A 19,023-nucleotide genomic window follows, 5' to 3' on the forward strand; every position below is an offset into this window, starting at 1 on the left:
GAACCTGAAAAGGGCATGGAGCCTTGGGAAAGAGCATTACCTGCCTGACCCCTTAGTTTTCAACTGTGGCCTCTGAGGTGGTGAGACACACACATTTCAGTCCAGGCTGCCCTGTTTGAGGTAGGGGTTTTAACAACTTATAAAAGTGATTTATTTTTCCAGCACTCAGGAGGTAGAGGCATCGGATCTCTGTGAGTTCGAGGCCAGCCTGGACTCCAGAGAGAGTGCCAGGATAGGCTCCAAAGCTACACAGAGAAACCCTGTCTTGAAAAAAACTAAAAAAGTGATTTATTTTTATTTATGTGGCTATGTGAGTGCATGCTATGTATGTACAGGTTATCACAGAGGCCAGAAGAAGGTGTTGGATTCCCTGGAGATGGTGTTACAGGCAGTTGTGAACTACCAGAGGAGGGTGCTGGGAACTGAACTCAGACCCTCCTCAAGAACAGCAAAATCAGAACTGGAGAGATGGCTTGGTGATTAAGAGCACTGGTTGCTCTTAGAGGACCCAGGTTCAATTCCCAGCTCTCACATGGCAGCTCACACCTGTCCATAAATCCTGTCTCAGGGGAACCAATGCCCTCTTCTGGCCTCCTCAGGCATCTGGTGCACACACATCTCATATGGCAGAACAGTCACATAAAATAAAAATGAATAAATCTTAAAAGGAAAAAAAAGAGGGCTGGAGTATTGGCTCAGAGGTTAGGAGCACTTGCTGCTCTTCCAGAGGACCAGGCTTCAGTTCCCAGCACCTATATGCAGCTTCCAACTGTCTGTAACCCCAACTGCAGAGGATATGACACCCTGAGCCCCAGGCATGTATGTGGTGCACACACACGCATGCATAGACAAAACATTCATACACACTGAAAATTGACAATAATAAATGAACAAAGAGTCACTGTGTCACTTGAGTGGTGTCATGTTTTTAAAAGAAAGAAAAAGAACGAACAAACAGCAAGCACTCTTAACACTGCACCATCTCTTTCTCTGGGCTCTGAACATGTTCTTAGGTTTTGTGGGTATTTTCCTTTTTCATGTGTCTGCATGTGTGCGTGTTGAGTGGTAACTGCATGATGTGCATTCCCATATATGTGGGCACGTGTCCAGTCCATGTGGGGGCCTGAGGTTGATATCAGTAGTCTGCCTTGATGGTTGTTCCCCTTTGTTTTACCTTTTTGTTTAGTTTTTGTTTTTTAAGACAGGGTTTCTTTATATAGTCTTGGCTGTCCTGGAACTCCATCTGTAGACCAGGCTGGCCTAGAACTCACAGAGATCCGCCTACTTCTGCCTCCTGAGTGATGGGGCACCTTATTTTTTGAGATGGGGACTCTCAAAGCTAGAGCTCGACAATGGTTAGGCTGAGTGAGGGTCCAGTGAGCTGCTGGGATCTCTTGTCTCTGCATTCTGGAACCGGGGTTACAGCTGGCCTTTTTATATGAATACTGAGGATCTGAATTCAGGTTCTTGTATTTGGGCAGCAAGTGCTTTACCAACTAAGCCATCCCTGCAGTGCCTCAAGGTGGTTTGTGATGCCAGTTCCAGGAGACAAATAAATACAAGGATGTCTGTAAGGTGCTTGCCACACTTGTGGTCATTGCTGCTGCTGGACTTGCACCCCCACCTCCTGACCCATAGCCCTGTCCCCCCACTCCTGGGCCCCGGCTCTCCTACCTACAGAATTAGACACAGAATAGCAGTTACACAAAGGCCTAGACCAGTGAAGGTTGAGAGTAGCCAGGGCTCTCAGTCACCTTTGGGCTGTTCTTTGTTTATCCTTCCCAGGCAGCTGGTCATGTGCCTGGCTATTTGCAGCTGAGAAACAGAGGAAAGAACTCCAGGGACCAGAAAGTAGCTGCTTCCTGGATTCGGAGCTGGATTTGGATCAGGACCTGGCTTTGAGGCCTGGCTTCTGTCTTCACATAGTTCTTACTGCAGGAAGGAGGAGGGGGAGGCGGCAAACAAAGCAGCAGCAGGGACATCCACAGGTTCTCTCTAGGTCACATGGCCACCCCAAGGCCAAGTTCTGTCTGCCACTCAGCCTCATGAACAACAGGGGCACAGGAGAATGGCACACTACCCATGGTTCTGGCTCTCAGCATCCCACAGCCTAGGAAATGTACAGGTCCTGAGTTCTTTGTTTTTCTAGACAAGGGCAGGGTTTCTCTGTGTAACAGCCTGGCTGTTTGGTTTTTTTGTTTGTTTGTTTGCTTGTTTGTTTTTTTGCTTTTCGAGACAGGGTTTTTCTGTGGCTTTGGAGGCTGTCCTGGAACTAGCTCTTGTAGACCAGGCTGGTCTCGAACTCACAGAGATCAGCTATCATCTGAATCTACTTCACTCTGCCAGTTCTGGGGCACCTGCATGGACTTCACACCAAGAGGCTAGGGCTTCAATAAGCTTAGAGGGTAGAGACAGCCCCAGTCTCCTTTAGCCAGAAAAGATATGGTGTGGAATGCCTGCACTGATAACCCAGCATGCATTTCTTCCTGCCTTCCCACCCTTGGCCCACAGAGGCACTGGGAGCTGATCACATCAACTTCAGGATGCATCATTACTTCCGCTCTTGTCTCCTCTCTCTCTCTTAGCCTCTGATATCTTCTCTTGCCCTTACTACCAACTGCCCTGTCTGCCTTGAATTCCTGTTTCCCAAAAAGAAGTTCAGATTGGTCTGCGCCATCTTCCAGCCAGGCTCCCTCACAAGCCTGGGAACTTGCCAACAGATGGGATCCCTATCTAGATCCAATCAGCTGTGCCCACAAGGAAGCAGAGCAGGGTCCCACCCTGGCTGCTTCTGAGGATCTGACTACTTCTACAGGGCAGTTATACTAAGGCTGACCACCAGAACGTCACGCCTTCCACTGTCTCCATGCCTCCCTCCACTCCCTCTACATCTGTTAAGCCTATGACCCACAGTCTAGATGCAGGCAGCCATAATATACATATGCCTACCATATACAGTGGTGTGGGCCACCACTCCCTCCTGCCCCACCTGGGGCAGTCAAGATCAATCAATCCTATTTTTCCCTCCCATTGACTAAGCCAAGAAGCCAACTCATTCTCCACAGTATGTTCCAGGATGCCATCCCAAGCAAGGCTGACTGATACGAAAGAACTACATGACACAGGACGATCTCAAAGTTGCCTTGGGCACTGGCGGAGTCAGGATGTGAGTCAGCACGCTTTACCTGAGCAAGAGAAGGGTGTGGAGCAGTGGGTCAGTGTCTCTGGGGATAGGTTCTAGTTACCTATGAGCCCAGAGAGCTTGACATCAGCCAGCTTGTGAGGAACGCCTTCGCCAAGGGCAGGACTAGGGTAAAGTGCTGACTCACAGCTCTGAGTTTGAAGTTCATCACTGGCTCACAAGGGAGCGTCTAAGTCAACTGATAACACCCGCTCAATACATAGAGGAGGCGCTAAGGAACAAACCAGGGAAGCTAATGAATGGGCCAGGATGTCTGGCTGGGGTAACAGCACTGTATCCAATGGGGACCACTGTGCTTTGAGAAACAGCAAGACTTCTCAGAGCCTTGCTTGTGCATGCAGTTAGTAGAGGTCAGTGTGTGTGTGTGTGTGTGTGTGTGTGTGTGTGTGTGTGTGTGTGTGTTTCTTTCTGTTTATTTATTTTGATACATGAATCACACAGGAGTAAAATCATGTTCCCACTCATGGAATACACACACACACACACACACACAGAGAGAGAGAGAGAGAGAGAGGAGGAGAGAGAAGAGAGAGAGGAGAGAGAGAGAGAGAGAGAGAGAGAGAGAGAGAGAGAGAGAGCCATAGCTTTAGACCTACCAGCCTTTCCATAGGTTCACAAGCTCAAAGTACCAGATTTTCCAGGTTTTCCTCCTCTCTTTCATCCTTCCTTCCTTCCTTTCTTTCTTCCTTCCTTCCTTCCTTCCTTCTTTCCTTCTCTCCTTCCTTGACAGGATCTAACTGTGTAGCTCTGACCTGGAACTCACGATGTAGACCAAGCCAACCTTAAATTGGCCTTTTCAGATTTTCTTTTTTCTTTTTCTTTCTTTCTTTTGAAAGACCCCCCAGAGTCTCATGTCCCCAGGATCTCAGCCCAGGACCTCGGCCACCCCAATCACCATGTGGGGGCAAAAGCTTGATGTAAACTGCACAAGGCTTTATTGCAGTTGTTTAACGAGCTAACCCCATGTTAACTCGGGCCTTTCATCCATCCACCATGGCGGGTGGCTAGGAAAGACACTGAGAAGCCATGGCATAGAGATCTTATGGGGCAGCATAAGGGGAGTGTCTAGGGGTACGCACAGGCTCAGGATTGGTGTGCCTCCAGGCTTGGAGGGTTTGCCCTGTGTTGATTGGTCAACTGGTTGCTATGACCCATAGGCCCTCCCAGGGCGGTTGTTATGCTCTGCATTTCATTGCTGTGCACTTGTCCGTAAAGCACACCCAAAGCCATAAAGCATAGCACCACCAGCTAACCTCTGATTGGTTCCTTGCCACGAAGGCAGGCATCTGACCTCCTAGTGACCAAGACAAGGTCAAGCAAGTACGAGTTCCACTGTTAATGGCTGCCAAAATGGGGAGCTAGTCCCTTCTCTTTCTTTCTTTCTTTCTTTCTTTCTTTCTTTCTTTCTTTCCTTTGAGTCAGGGTCTCACTATGTAACTCTGGCTGTCCTGGAACTCTCTATGTAGACCAGGCTGGCCTCAAACTCACAGATATCCACCTGCCTCTGCCTCCCAAGTGTTGGGACTAAAGGTATGAGCTACCACCTCCAGCTATTTTTCAGGTTTTCAACAGAAAGAAATTCAGGTTCTTTTTTTTTTTTTCTTAAGTCAGAGCCTCATTCTAGCCCTGGCTGACTTGGAAATCATTCTGTAGCCCAGGCTAGGCCTGAACTCATAGTTACCCTCCTTCCACAGCCTCTGAGTGCTGTAACTGCACACGTGAGCAACTACTCCTGGCTGAAATTCAGGTTTTTATGTGAAATATTTTCACTCTTGAATTTTGGCAACTAATTCAGAACACTGGGGACATTTTCTTTATTTACATTGTATATTTTAGATCAGGGGTTCTCAACCTGTGGGACACAACCCCTTTGGGGGGGGTCAAATGACTCTTTCATGGAGGTAGCTTAAGACCATCTGTATATCAGATATTTGCATTATGATTCATAGCAGTAGAAATGTTACAGTTATGAAGTAGCAATGAAAATAATTTTATGGTTGGGGGGTCACTACAACATGAGGATGTATTAAGGGGGGGTCACAGCATAAGAAGGTTAAGAATGAACCATTGTTTTAGACCTTTGGAGGAAGAAGCCTGGGCTCAGGTATTTTCTTCAAGAACTGCCTCCATGATGAGGGCTGAAGTGGGTATCAGTGCCCTCCTACAGACCTGTGAGACATTCAGGGTGGGACATGGGACTCACTATGGTTTTTTTTTTCTTTTGAATTAGCATTTTCAAAGGACCCACTATGTTTATCCATCATTCACATTCCTGGACACTCATACTCACCAGGGCCATCTGCCTGTGACTGAAGTCTCAGCCCATACGAAATGTTGCTTCTCTCTTTGGGTGGGGGGGTCTTGGGTGATCTTGAGTGACTATGTAGGATGCCTGTGATGGTGCTTCCAGGAGGGAGTGCAGGAAGATAGGGCCAGTATCCAGATTGTTGAGTGTCTTCCCCCACCCCTTTCTGTGCTGGGACTCTAACCCAGGACCTCATGCATGCTACTGGGCTACAAGAAAGGCATGGCCCCAGCGAGGCAGGCTCTTCAAGAATGTCCATGCAGAGGTTTCCAAGAGAGTCTGGGGACAGCATACATGGGCATCAGAATGGCCCTACAGGCAAGGGTCTGTTCCTTGGCGGCCAAGAAACAAGGCTTGGGAAATAAGCCCTGGCCACTGGACCAAATCACAGTTGGCCAAGCTCTCTGCACTCAGCCTTCCTGGATTGATGTGGCCAGGTTCTGGAACACTGCTAGGCCAAGGCTGGGTGAGGTGTAGAGGAGGACACATAATAAAATGGCACTCTTCTCAGCCCTCTCTGGCTTTGGTGTAATTGCTTTTCGTCTTGCTGTTAACACCATATTAAAAACATGTTGAAGCCAGTTCCTCTTGGGGTCTGGATGGGTGATTGTTTTCATAGGCAGAGCCTATGAAAGCATAAAAGCCACCTTTGTGGCTGTTAGCCAGCTGCATGGCCTTGGGGAATCACTTGCCTTTCTGGCCACTTCCTAGAGGGCAAGGATTACATTGATGAAGAATATGGACGTTTTCGCTCACAACCCCAACCCCAAAATGACTCAATAAAACTATTTAAGACAGGGAAATGATTACTTACTTGTAATCCCAGCATGCAAATGGCTGAGGCAGGAGAATCTCAAGTTTGAGGCCAATCTGGGATACCTGATGAGTTCCAGGCCAGCCCAGACCACTTATCAAGGCCTTGTCTCAATAAATGAATAAGTACCATGTGCCACGTGAGTTCAGAAAGAAAATCTAGGTTGGATTTGACTACACACAGCCATAATCCTAGCATTCAGGAGTCAGAGGCAGGAGGATCACCACAAGTTTGAGACCAGCTTCCTCTACACAGCATGTTCCAGGCCAGCCAAGGCAACAAAGTGAGACCTTGTTTCAAAACAAAAACAACAAACAAAAAAATCTGGCTTTGGTGGCAAAATCCTGTAATTGCAGCTATTTGAGATGCTGAGGCAAGAGAATCGCCAAGTTCAAGTCTTGTCTCAAAATAAAAAGATGGCAGGTGACAAAGCTGAGTGGCAGAACACTTGCTTAGGATGAGTGAGGTCCTAGATTCAGTCCCTAATGTTGGAAAATATTCTTAGTATAGGACAAAGAAATACCCAGACAGAGTGAACGTAACCCTTCAAGGCAATGCCTGTTAGTGAAGACAGTGCTTGCCTGTTCCTCACTGGTTCTGATTCAAGCTCACAGTCTACTCCTGATTGGATAATTTAGAAATTGGTGCAAAGGAAATGAAGGAAAAGGCAGAAGGAGTTGGCTGTGCTGGGTCAACTTCTGGAACTGTAGCAGGGCCTTAGCATAAATGAAGTTATACCAGGTGGGGAAGATGAAAAGGGTTTGCATAAAAGCTTTATAAGTTGTGAAGACTCATAGAATATTGGCCCTTTGACAGGAAAAAAAGAAACAAACAAAAAACCAACAACATTTCTCACACTAGTACCAGAAGAAAACAGAATCTATGTTTTACTCCTGAACAAGAATATTTTTAATGTCTTTTTTTTTAAATTCATGGGCAGTGGTGGTGCACACCTTTAGTCCCAGCACTCAGGAGGCAGAGGCAGGTGGGTCTCTGGGAGTACGAGGCCAGCATGGCCTATAGAGTGAATTCCAGGACAGCCAGAGCTGTTACACAGACAACCCTGTCTCTAAAATCAAAACCAAACAAAAAAAAAGTTATTTTTATTTCATGTGCATTGGTGTTTTGTCTGTATGTGTGAGAAGGTCAGATCCCCTGGAACTGGAGCCACAGACAGTTGTGAGCTGCCATGTGGGTGCTGGGAATTGAACCTAGGTCTTCTGGAAAAGAAGCCAAGTTCTCAACCACTGGGCCATCTCTCCAGTCCTCCAGAATATTCCTAGTTTATATATGGGGAAGTAAGGCCCAGAAGCTGAGGGATCTACCCAGAATCAGAGATGAGACAAGAGTAGGGCACAGATCTCCTGGCACATGGAACCCTTCCCACTACACACTAACTAGGGAACAATCCAAAACTCAGAAGACCTCGGCTTAGCAGCCAGGGGCCACATCAATACTCAGAGTCCCACGTACCCAGAGGGTACCTGACACTGGGATGCATATTTGACAAGAAGTGAGACCCTGCTTTCCACAGGTGAAATGTTGTACCTCAAGGTGTCATTGGAAGAGGGCCTACCCAATAGGATTCCCAGGCTGCCACTACCCGGGGGTCCTGCCCAACCACCTCCTAGAGCTTGCCTGGCTGCTGTCAGTTGCTACTAGCCTTCAGCCTTGCTCAAAGTTTCTTAACCCCACTTCTCCTATCAGTTCCTCTCAGAGCCACGAGCTTACAGCTGTTAGCTAGAACCCGAAGTGGCCAGGGCTGCAGGGTCACTTTGCCTGTTAAAAATGGGGTTCAGGCTGGTCATGGTAGCACATGCTTTTAGTCCCAGTATTCAGAAGACAGAAGCAAAAGCACGCAGATCTCTTTGAATTTGAGGCCAGTCTGGTCTACATAGAGAGTTCTAGACCAGTCAGGACTATACAGCAAGATCCTGTCTCAAAAGCAAAACAAACAAACAAACAAACAAACAAACCAAAAAACAGAATATATTTGTTCCTGCCAGACAGGTGGGTCACGGTACCATAAGACAAAAGCAGCAAGTTCATTCCACTGGGCAGTAGTAGTGCTGGATGTGAACACAGATTCGGAGAAGGTCAAGGAAATGGGAAGTGAGTTACAAGTAGAGCTCAGTTGATAGAGTGTTTGCCTAACATGCATAAGGCCCCGGGTTCAATGCCAGTAGTAGCGCCTAACTGGGACGTAGCAGGCTCATATTCCCAGCACTTGACTAGCATGAGCAAGGCCTGGGTTTAATTCCCAGTGTGGAAACAGAAAAGGGAAGCCAGCACGCTAACACCATGCTCTCAGGCTTCAGGCCTCTAGACAAGGGGCCACTGTGAGTCTGTTCTTTAGGACACCTGTTCTGTGGACTCTGCTATAATAGGCCCGGCACACACCCAGGTGGGTGCTGTTGTTACCAACCCTGCAGCTTGACTGACCCTGTCCCGGCTGTGGAGGGAGGGCTGGGATGGTGGCATAGCCAAAGTGGAGTTAGGGAAGGTTGGAAGGGGTTATTGATGGCTCTGTGGTCTCAGGTCATGTACCAGAGACATTGAAGGCTTTGCAAATGTCTCATTTAATGTGTGACCAAAAAACTGCTGGCTGCCTGACCTGTGTTAAATACTGCTGTTGTCACTGCTTTGATATCTAAACAGGGAGATGATGGTCATCACTGGCAGGTGACCAAATTGCTTCCAGAACATCCTTGGCATAAGCACTGTGTGTGTCCAGTGCCATGGTGAGGCTGAGTCATGAGGTGAGATGGAAATCTGCTAATGTATCAGGGTCCATGGTGTGGTGGCATTTCCATAGCAGGATAGCAGCTTCTGATGGAAGAATAGATGATGACCCTGTGTGGGTGTGTGCTGACTCAGACTTCTCTTCGGGGAGCCCAGACTGGATTTCAAATTGCCGCCTGCCTTCTGTACTTGCTCATCCAGCACTTTGTGGCTCTCAAGTCTAAAGTCCTGAATGACAGAACTGATAATGAATATCTGACCCAAATAAGGTACACAGCTTTGATTATGGTGCTTGGAAAGTGACCCTGATAGATATGAACTTCCTTGTGTTTCTTCTGGGTTTGTAGCTCCTCCTGGCCATTTATAAAAGGATGAAAGGACTGGGCATATAGCTACTTTAATAGAGTTTTTGTCTATAGCACTCACAGAGCCCGAGTTCAAGCCAGAGCATAACAACCGAAACTCATCCTGATGGCACAAGCCTATACTCCCAACGCTGGGAAGGTGGAGGCAAAAAAAAAAAAGATCAGAAGTTCAGCTACATAGTGAGCTTGAAGCCAAACTGGAGTACAGGAGACCCTATCTCAAAACAAAACAAACAAACAAACAAAAAATCAAGAAGGGCAGGGCAGTGGTGGCCCATAATCCCAGTACTCAGGAGATAGAGGCAGGCAGATCTCTGTGAGTTCGAGGCCAGCCTGGTCTACAGAGTGAGTTCCAGGACATCCAGGACGACACAGAGAAACCTTGTCTCAAAAAAAAAAAAAAAAAAAAAAAAAATCAAGAAGGAAAGTTGGATATGTTGACTGCCCCAGGCCTTCGAGTCTAGCACTCAGGAGGCTAAGGTAGAGAATCACTCTGAGTTTGAGGCCAGGTTGGAACATATAGTAAGTTCCAGACTAGCTTGAGCAGTGTAACAAACTGCCTGAAAAAAGGGAGGAGGTAGGGCTGGGCGGGGGAGGGTTGCTCAGTGGCTGAAAGACTTTTATAACATTCGAAAAGCCCTGAGTTCAGTTCCTAGCACCACAAAAGGAGGGTGGGGACAAGAAGATGGCCGAAGTGCTTGCTATGCTAAATATGAGCAGCTGAGTTCGAGAGCCAGCACCCACGTAAGAGCCAGGCATAATTGTGTGAGTCTATACCCCAGCCCTGGGGCCCAGAGACGTGTGAATCATGGAGTGCAACAGCAGGCTACAGGCAGGAAAAGGCACACACACACACACACACACACACACACACACACACACACACACACTCACAAAACAAACAGATATTAGACAACACAAAGAGGAGTTGAAGGAACCGGCTTCCCTTTTGGCAGCCATAACAGCCGAACACGTGCTTGCCATAAACCTGCCTTGGTCACGTAGAGGTCAGATGCCTGTCTCGTGACAAGGAACCCATCAGAAGTTAGTCACTAGAAAGTCAGATGCCTGTCTCATGACAAGGAGCCAATCGGAAGTTAGCTGGTGGCGCTATGCTTTACGACCCTGGGTGTGCTTTATGGACAAGCGCACGACAATGACGTAAGAGCATAGCAACCACCCTGGGAGGGTCTATGGGCCATAACAACCAGTTTACCAATCAACACAGGGCAAGCCCTCCAAGCCTGGAAGCACACCAATCGTGAGCCTGTGCGTAAGCCTGTGCGTACCCCTAGACACTCCCCTTACGCTGCCCTATAAGATCTTTGGGGAGACCTTAGGAGCCGTCTTTTCTAGCCGTCCGCCATGGCGGGTGGGTGAAAGACCCGAGCTAACATAGGGTTAGCTCGTTAAATTACAATAAAGCCTCGTGCAGTTTGCATCAAGCTTTCGCCTCCATTCTGTGTTTGGGGTGGCCGCCGTCCTGGACTAAGATTCTGGAAGCCTCAGCTTTCTGAGGGTCTTACAGAGTAGAGATGTACCTCCCTGGTTTGTAAAGTGCTTGCCTAACATGCACGAGGCCAAGGCTGACTTCCAGATCCCCATAAACTTGACACAGCAGGGTATGTAATTCCAGCAGTGGCCTGGAAAGCAGAGGCAGGAGAATCAGGAGTTCAAGGCCATTTTTGAATACATAGTAAGTTTGAGACAAGAGGGGGCTACAGGAAACCTTGTCTCAAAAAGTTAAAACCCAACCACACAAACAAATAAAACCACATTACAGATTGGGCAGGTTTGGTGATCCAAGACTGCAGTCTTAGCATTTGGATGGCTGAAACAAAAGGACTAAGAGGTGAAGGTCGTTCCGGGCTATCCAGCAAGACCCTGCCTCGAAACTAAAGCAATACCATGGAGCCCCTACTGGTTTCTCTGTATCTAGCTGCCATAATTCCCACAGTCTACAGTTCCTTCAGCTGACTCAGCCTGCTTTCCAGCAGCCTGGGTGATTCCAGGACCTCCCCCATCCCTTCCAAACCGCAGACTGTTGACTACCCTATCTGGCTTGCTCTTTTGTCCTGTGTTCCATCACACATTGTGGAGTTCTTATATCATCTTGAGACAGGATAATAAGACAGAAGAAATAGAGGGGACATGGGACGGGATAGGAGCCCCTTACCACAGTTTCCCCTGGCCCCATTATTTAGGCAATACTTCATTAGTTTCTGTTATTAAAACCACAGAGATAAACCTTAGCTATTTAATACTTGCATCACCCCTGCACAAATTCAGAGCCCAGAGTCTTAACTGAAGTCTCTTAGTAGTGGAGAGTGGAGGATCCCAGCATGATGGGCCAGGGTTGCTTTTAAGGCTTCCTACACAGAAACAACATTCCTTCTGCATAGAGTTATTTCCAAATAACGTGACCGTGTGAGGCCTCAAGGTAGCGTTAGTTCTGTCTCAGCTATGTTCTGCTATCCCAACAAACAAACGCAAACACTTGTTTACGGTAACATTTTAACTTCCCCTGTAAATAACCCTTGTTTCCCAGGGACTCGCCACCCCCACGATCCCATTCACTGAATAAGAACAGGTTTCTTAGCAACTGCTGGATGGAACTTCAGAAGCTGCCAAAATCTTACTTAAGGGCTATTGTAAAGATACTTAAGGGTGACTCTCCTTTGAGAAGCCTACAGACCCCTGGACAGGTTTTGTTCTTTCCCTGAGTACCCCTCTGTGCTTTGATATGTTAAAAATCCTTTTAACATAAACTCTGTTTCAAACTGATTTGTCCTGAAATCCCTTCCTGAAGCCAAGTCAAGGATCCAGCTTTACCTAGCGGTGGTCTCTGAAAAGGGAACTGCTCAGCTTGCTGTGCGGGGGTAGCAATGTGAGCTGCCTCCTGTCCACTGATGACCTGACTGCAAGCATTGGATTTGGTGGGATCCTGGAAATGTTGATTCACCCTTTAGAACTTGAGAAGCTAAGTGACTGACTGGTCTAGGTTCGGAAACATTCGGGATTTATGCCTCAGCCTCCAAACCGCGCAGCTGCCTCTCCCAGCTTGAGATGGGGGGGGGGGTCTCTTCTCTGGACTGGTCGCTACTGTTTAAGGTTGGGCACCTGAGCCTCTCCCTGTTCCCCTGCATGGATCTTCTTTGCCCAGGGCCTGATCTTTTCCCTGCTCCATTAACTATAGCCCACTCTCACCTCAGGATGGGGGAGGACAGGCTCCTCTAAGCATCACTCAGCACAGGCCTTTCTTGGTCAGGTGGCCCTGTACTTCCTGCGCTGAGGCTGGCTACCACACAAACGAGCAGCCGCTATGACTCATGGGCAAGCTGGGTGCCACCTGTCTGACTGGAGAAGAGCGGTGGAAACTAGTTAGAGCTAGGTGTGAGCTGGCAAAGCAGCTGGTCCACCCACTTTCCCTGCCCTAGCAGGCCTCGGCAGTGGCCCTTGTTTTCCCCACTAGAACAAAGCATTTCAAGAAATAAGGCCTTAACCCTGTAGATTTGCCCACCAGTCAGAACCGTCTCCTTTCATCAAAACCCACGATTTCACCAGGACTGATGGTACACACCTGTAATCCCAGCAATTGAGAGGTAAAGGCAGGAGTATCATGAGTTCAATGTCAACCTATGCTATGTATTAAGTTGGAAGCCAGCTGAGGTTATATGAGACCCTATCTCAGAAAAGAAAAAAGGAGCTAGAGAAATGGTTCAATGATTAAGAGTATATACTACATTCAGGGCGTGGGGGGAAGTTGCACAGCCTTTAATCCCAGCACTCAGGAGGCAGAGGCAGGAGAATCTCTGTGAGTTCAAGGCCAGCCTGATCAACAAAGCAAGTTCCATAACAGCCAGAGCTGTTACACAGAGAAATTCTGTTTCAAAAAAACAAAACAAAAGAGTGTATGCTACTCTGCCGATGATCTGAATTCAGTTTCTGTCACCCACACCAGCTGACTCACAAAGACTTGTAAGTTCAGCTCTGGGAAACCTAACAGCTTTAACCTCCAGAGGCACCTGTATCCACATCACACATCCACATACACACATAATTTGATTTTTTTTTTCAAAAAATAATACGGACAACAACAAAAACTGTGGCCAGTGGCATGGCTTAGCCAGCCATCGGGAGCACCTGCTGGGCAAGCTTGGCCACCTGAATTTGATCCCCAGAATCCAGAAAGAAAAGAACTGACTCCATACAGTTGTCCTCTAACTTCAACAAGCACTGTGACATGTGCATGTCCCTACTCTCTCACACGTCATGCTTACAGACACATCATGCATACACATGCACGCATGCTTACACACATGCACAAATAATAAAGTGAAAATTAAAAAAAGAAAACCATCAATTTATCAACTTCGGGGGCTTATGCCTGTAATACTAGCATTTGGGAAGTAGAGGCAGGATTAAGAGTTCAAGGTCAATCAATTTTGGTTATGCAGTCAGTTTGAGGCCAATTTAGGGCTACTGAGACCCCCATCCCAAAAACAGGGCTTCGAAGATGCCATCAACCCTGAAGACCTGAGTACAATTCCTAGGACACATGTGGTAGGAAGGGACTACAGCAAGTTGTCCTCTGACCTCCATAAATGTACCATGGCATACACACAACACACCTATATGCACACCATACACACACATACACACACACACACTTACTTTTTAAAAAAAAAGACCTTGTGGTGGTTTCAATGAGAATGGTTCCTATAGGCTTGTACATTTGAATACTTGGTCTCCAATTGGTAGAACTGTTTGGGAAGGATTAGGAGGTGTGTCACTGGAGGAAGACTCTGAAGTTTCAAAAGCCCACTCTCTGCCTCACGCTTGTGGATCAAGAAGTGATCTCTCGACAGGCGTTGGTGGTGCACGCCTTTAATCCCAGCACTCAGGAGGCAGAGGCAGGCGAATCTCTGTGAGTTCGAGGCCAGCTTGGTCTCCAGAGTGAGTGCCAGGATAATAGGCTCCAAAGCTACACAGAGAAAATCTGTCTCGAAAAACCAAAAAAAAAAAAAAAAAAAAAAGTGATCTCTTAATGGATGGTGGTGGCACATGCATGCCTTTAATCTCAGAATTCAGGAGGCAGAGGCAGTTGGATCTCTGTGAGTTCAATGCCAGCCTGGCCTACAGAGTGAGTTCTAGGAGAGTCAGGGCTACACAGAGCAACCTGGTCTCAAAAACAAAACAACAACAAAAAGATGTGAGCTCTCAGCTACTGTTCCAGCTCCATAGATGCCTGCCTGCTGCCACACTCCCTACCATGATGGTCAGACATTAGCCCTCTGAAACTGTAAGTTCCCAATAAATTCTCTCTTCTATAAGTTGCCTTGGTCATGGTGTCTTATCACAGCAATAGAAAAGTAACCAACACAGACCTCTAGTGAAGGTGGGGCCACCAGCAGGGCCACAGAGGGCAGCAGCAGAGCTCAGCCAAAAAAGAGTAGCCACATAGACAGCACAAACACAGACACGCAAAGTAAATGAATGCAATAAAAACAGGAGTAGATGTAGTAGCTCAACTGGAAAAGTGCTTGCTTAGCATACACAAGACCCTGAATTTGACTTTGTGAGCACCCTGAAACTAGGCATGGTGGTGCATGGAATCCCAGAAGTGACCTAGAAGGCGGAGGCAGGAGGATCCAGAGTTCAAGGTTATCTTTGAATATGTAGTAAGTTGGAGGTTAGCATGGGCTGTGAGAGAACCTGTCTTTTTTTTTTTTTTTTGGTTTTTCCGAGACAGGGTTTCTCTGTGGCTTTGGAGGCTGTCCTGGAACTAGCTCTTGTAGACCAGGCTGTCCTCGAACTCACAAGTGATCCGCCTGCCTCTGCCTCCTGAGTGCTGGGACTAAAGGCGTGTGCCACCATCGCCCGGCTGAGAGAACTTGTCTTAAAACAAATATAAAACAATAGAAAACTACTACCAATCTGACCAGTTTGGTGCACTCATTAGGACTGTAATCTTAGCACTTGGATGGTGAGGCGAAGAGGACTGAGCCTTGAAGGCCATTCTGGGCTATACAGCAAGACCGTGACTCAAACTGAAGCAATGCTATGAAACCTACTACTGGTTTCATGATATCCTCCATTGTAAATACAACAAAGTTTTTGCCTTGATCTTATGGATAATAGGACAAAGTGGAAATTCAGGTTTTAGTTGGTTTTTTGTTTGTTTGTTTGTTTGTTTGTTTGTTTGTTTTTGGTTGTGGGGATGGAACCCAGGACAGGACACATTGTCTGAAACTGAGCCCCAGCCCCAGGTTAGCGTGAAAACTGTGTACGCAATTGTTTAGACACAAGAGTTATCTAGCTGGCTCTGGTGTCGCAGGCTGGAAGGATTTGCTGAAGGAGGCAGAGGGAGGTGGATCTGGAGTTCGAGGCCAGCCTGGACTACCCATTTTTTGCACTGGAGAGATGGCTCAGAGGTTAAGAGCACTGGCTGCTCTTCCAGAGGTCCTGGGCTCAATTCCCAGCAACCACATGGTGGCTCACAACCATCTATAATGAGATCTGGTGCCCTTCCTGGCCTGCAGGCAGACATGCAGGTAGAACACTGTATGCATAATAAATAAATAAATCTTTAAAAAAAAAAGAGTTATCTAACTTGTTTTGTTTTATGACAGGGTCTCATGTGGTCCAGATTGGTGGCGAACTCACTATGTAGCTAGGATGACCTAGAACTCCTGATCCTACTCAAGTGCTGTGGTGCAACACTACTCCCCCTGACACAAGAACTATCTCAGGATAAAGAAAGGAGACAGCCTGGCTCACAGCCTGTGACCAAAGTCAAGTCCAGCCACCATCCTCAATAAGCCAACTAAAAGTGGAAATCACAGGGGCTAGAGAGATAGCTCATCAGCTGAGAGCACTTCTTGCTTTTGCAGAGGGCCTAGGTTTGATTCCCAGCGACATGGTGGCTCCCAATCATTTGTAACTCCAGTTCCAGGGGATCTGATGCCTTCTTCTAACCTCCATGGGCACCAGGCATGTATATGGTGTACATAAATACATTCATGCAGGCAAAACACTCATATACATAAAATAAATGTTGGAAAAGTTTTGAGTTAAGTGGAAAGCAGAAAAAGGATGATTTATTCAATATGGCTTTATTGGGAAGAGGGACAAAGAGATCCAGTGAATTCTCTAAGTCCATCTTCCACACTCCTGAAGTAAGATCAAAGTTTAGAAGACCAAGGATATATATGCACATCTAAGCAGTGCAGGTCAAGGTGTGGTCCACGCACCACCCACACATCATTATTGTCTTGGGCTTTAGCCTCATCCTTCGAGACAGCCTGACAAGTTATTAAATCTGTGTAAAATCCCTTTACAAGTTTTCCATCCAGCTGGTGCATTGTCCTTCTCCAAAAATGAGATTCCCAGGGAAATTCCCATTTCTTTGGGATCCATTGTTTAAATAGTCTGAAATTATTATTACCAGGCCAGTTACTGTGTCAGAATGGAAGCCAAAGGCTTGGGGGTATGGCTCAGTGGGAGAGCATATGCTGAGAGTCAGAGGCCTTGGGTTCAGACAGGCAGACAGAGAGATGTGTGTGCATGTGCACACACACACACACACACACACACACACACACACACACACACACACACACAGTCCAGTAACTGGGTTGCATCCCCACCAGCCTCAGCACTGTCTCCAAGGGATGGAAGTGCTCCAGAAAGAGGACGCCCACTTCTGTTTAGAGCAAAGGCTAATGCAGGAGAATGTTAGCACAGCAGCAGCTTTGATGTGGCTTTACCTTTATTAGACACAGGAAGAAGCCTTAATGGAAACTGAGATGATTAATGTGGCCCGAAAGAGGCAGGAACCCAAGCAGATTCAGATACAAAAGCCAAGCTAATGGCCAGAGCGAAAATGCTAAGGGCAGCGAGTCATGGGCCCGGCACCAGCCTCTCAAAATTTTCCAGAGTGGTTCAGCGACTCAGTAGACTCTGCTTTGTGTCAGCCAGCACCAGTTGTAAATAGCTCAAACAGCTGACACCAAAAGCTTCCAGCAAACGGGGCTTTGAAAAGCACATCAATGGATTGATCTGCTAATTACAAGGGCTGAGGGCCCAGCCTGTCTGGCAGAAAGTCAGCCAGGTTGCTAGGGTGAGGGGCAGAAAACAATGCTGATTTTGAGTCCAAAGGAATTTCAGGAACCAGACAGGGCAATTCAAACATGGCGAAGAGAGGCAGCACTATAGAGGTTTCAGTCCCTTCCTTGGGACCCGAGGCCCCATGGCAGAGAAGTCACACCAGTGAGCAGATAGCAAGCATGCACTCCTGTCTTGTTCTAGAACAGTGGTTCTCAACCTTTCTAATGCTGTGACCCTTTAATACAGTTCCTCTTGTTATGTTGACCCCCAACCATAAAATTATTTTTTGCTACTTCATAACTGTAATTTTGCTGCTGTTATGAATCCTAAATATCTGATATGCAGAACATCTGATATGTGACCCCAAAAGGGGTCAAGACCCACTGTTTGAGAGACACTGTTCCTGTTCTGGAAGCCACTTTAGAACAACGTTTGAGAAAAAAGATGCTCATGCAGTAAGATGGAGAAGGAGTTGGTGGGCTGTGTACTGATTTTTTATTTATTTATTTATTTATTTATTTATTTATTTATTTTGATGTGGTCTCTCTATGTAGCTCAGGATGGCCTTAAGTGTGGACTGGTTCTTTTGCCTCTGCTTCCCAACTGCTGGGGTTACAGGCATGTGTACTATGCCTGGCTTGTTCACTGGACATGTATTACAGGCTGGCCTTGAACTCACTGTGTAGCAGAGGAGGATGACCTTGAACTTCTGATCCTTCTGCCACCACCTCCTGATTGCTGAGATTACAGGTGTTCACCACTGTGCCTGTTTTATGTGGTGCTGGGTAGGGCTTCACGTATGCTAAACAAGCATTCTGCTAGTGAATACATTCCTCAGTTAGCTATTACTTTTTAATAAAAGATCTTGCAGAGCCAGGCATTGGTGGCGCACGCCTTTAATCCCAGCACTTGGGAGGCAGAGGCAGGCGGATCTCTGTGAGTTCGAGGCCAACCTGGTCTCCAGAGCAAGTGCCAGGATAGGCTCCAAAGCTACACAGAGAAACCCTGTCTCGAAAAACCAAAAAAAAAAAAAAAAAAAAAAAAAAAAAAAAAAAAGATCTTGCAGGCTTTATTTGATTCACAGAACTCTAGTGACCAAGGGATTTCAGACATTCCCAGATGCTGGATAGAAAAAGAAAGGGGAGGTCCTGGGACAAGGTCCTACAGCTATTAGCTGCAAGACTGGGTGTCGGTTGAAATGTGTCCCTAGGAACATTAACCACAACAGACACACAGAAATTTGACCCCTTGGGACTACGAAGTGACTAAAGTAGGAGAAAAGCCTGCTGCCCTTGCCTTCACTTTGTACATGTTTTTCTCTTAGAACTCAGACAATGTGGATGGACTGACCAGTCATGGATTGTCTAACAGCAGTGAGGGGTCGCTGAGTTCCCTTGCAGGCTGCAGACACAAAAGATACAAGAAATGGAGGCATGTGACAGCTCCAGATGTCCAGAAAAGGAGTGGATAATGCTCTAAGACCTCA

Source organism: Cricetulus griseus, chromosome 2 (assembly GCF_003668045.3).
Source record: "Cricetulus griseus strain 17A/GY chromosome 2, alternate assembly CriGri-PICRH-1.0, whole genome shotgun sequence".
Classification (NCBI taxonomy): domain Eukaryota; kingdom Metazoa; phylum Chordata; class Mammalia; order Rodentia; family Cricetidae; genus Cricetulus; species Cricetulus griseus.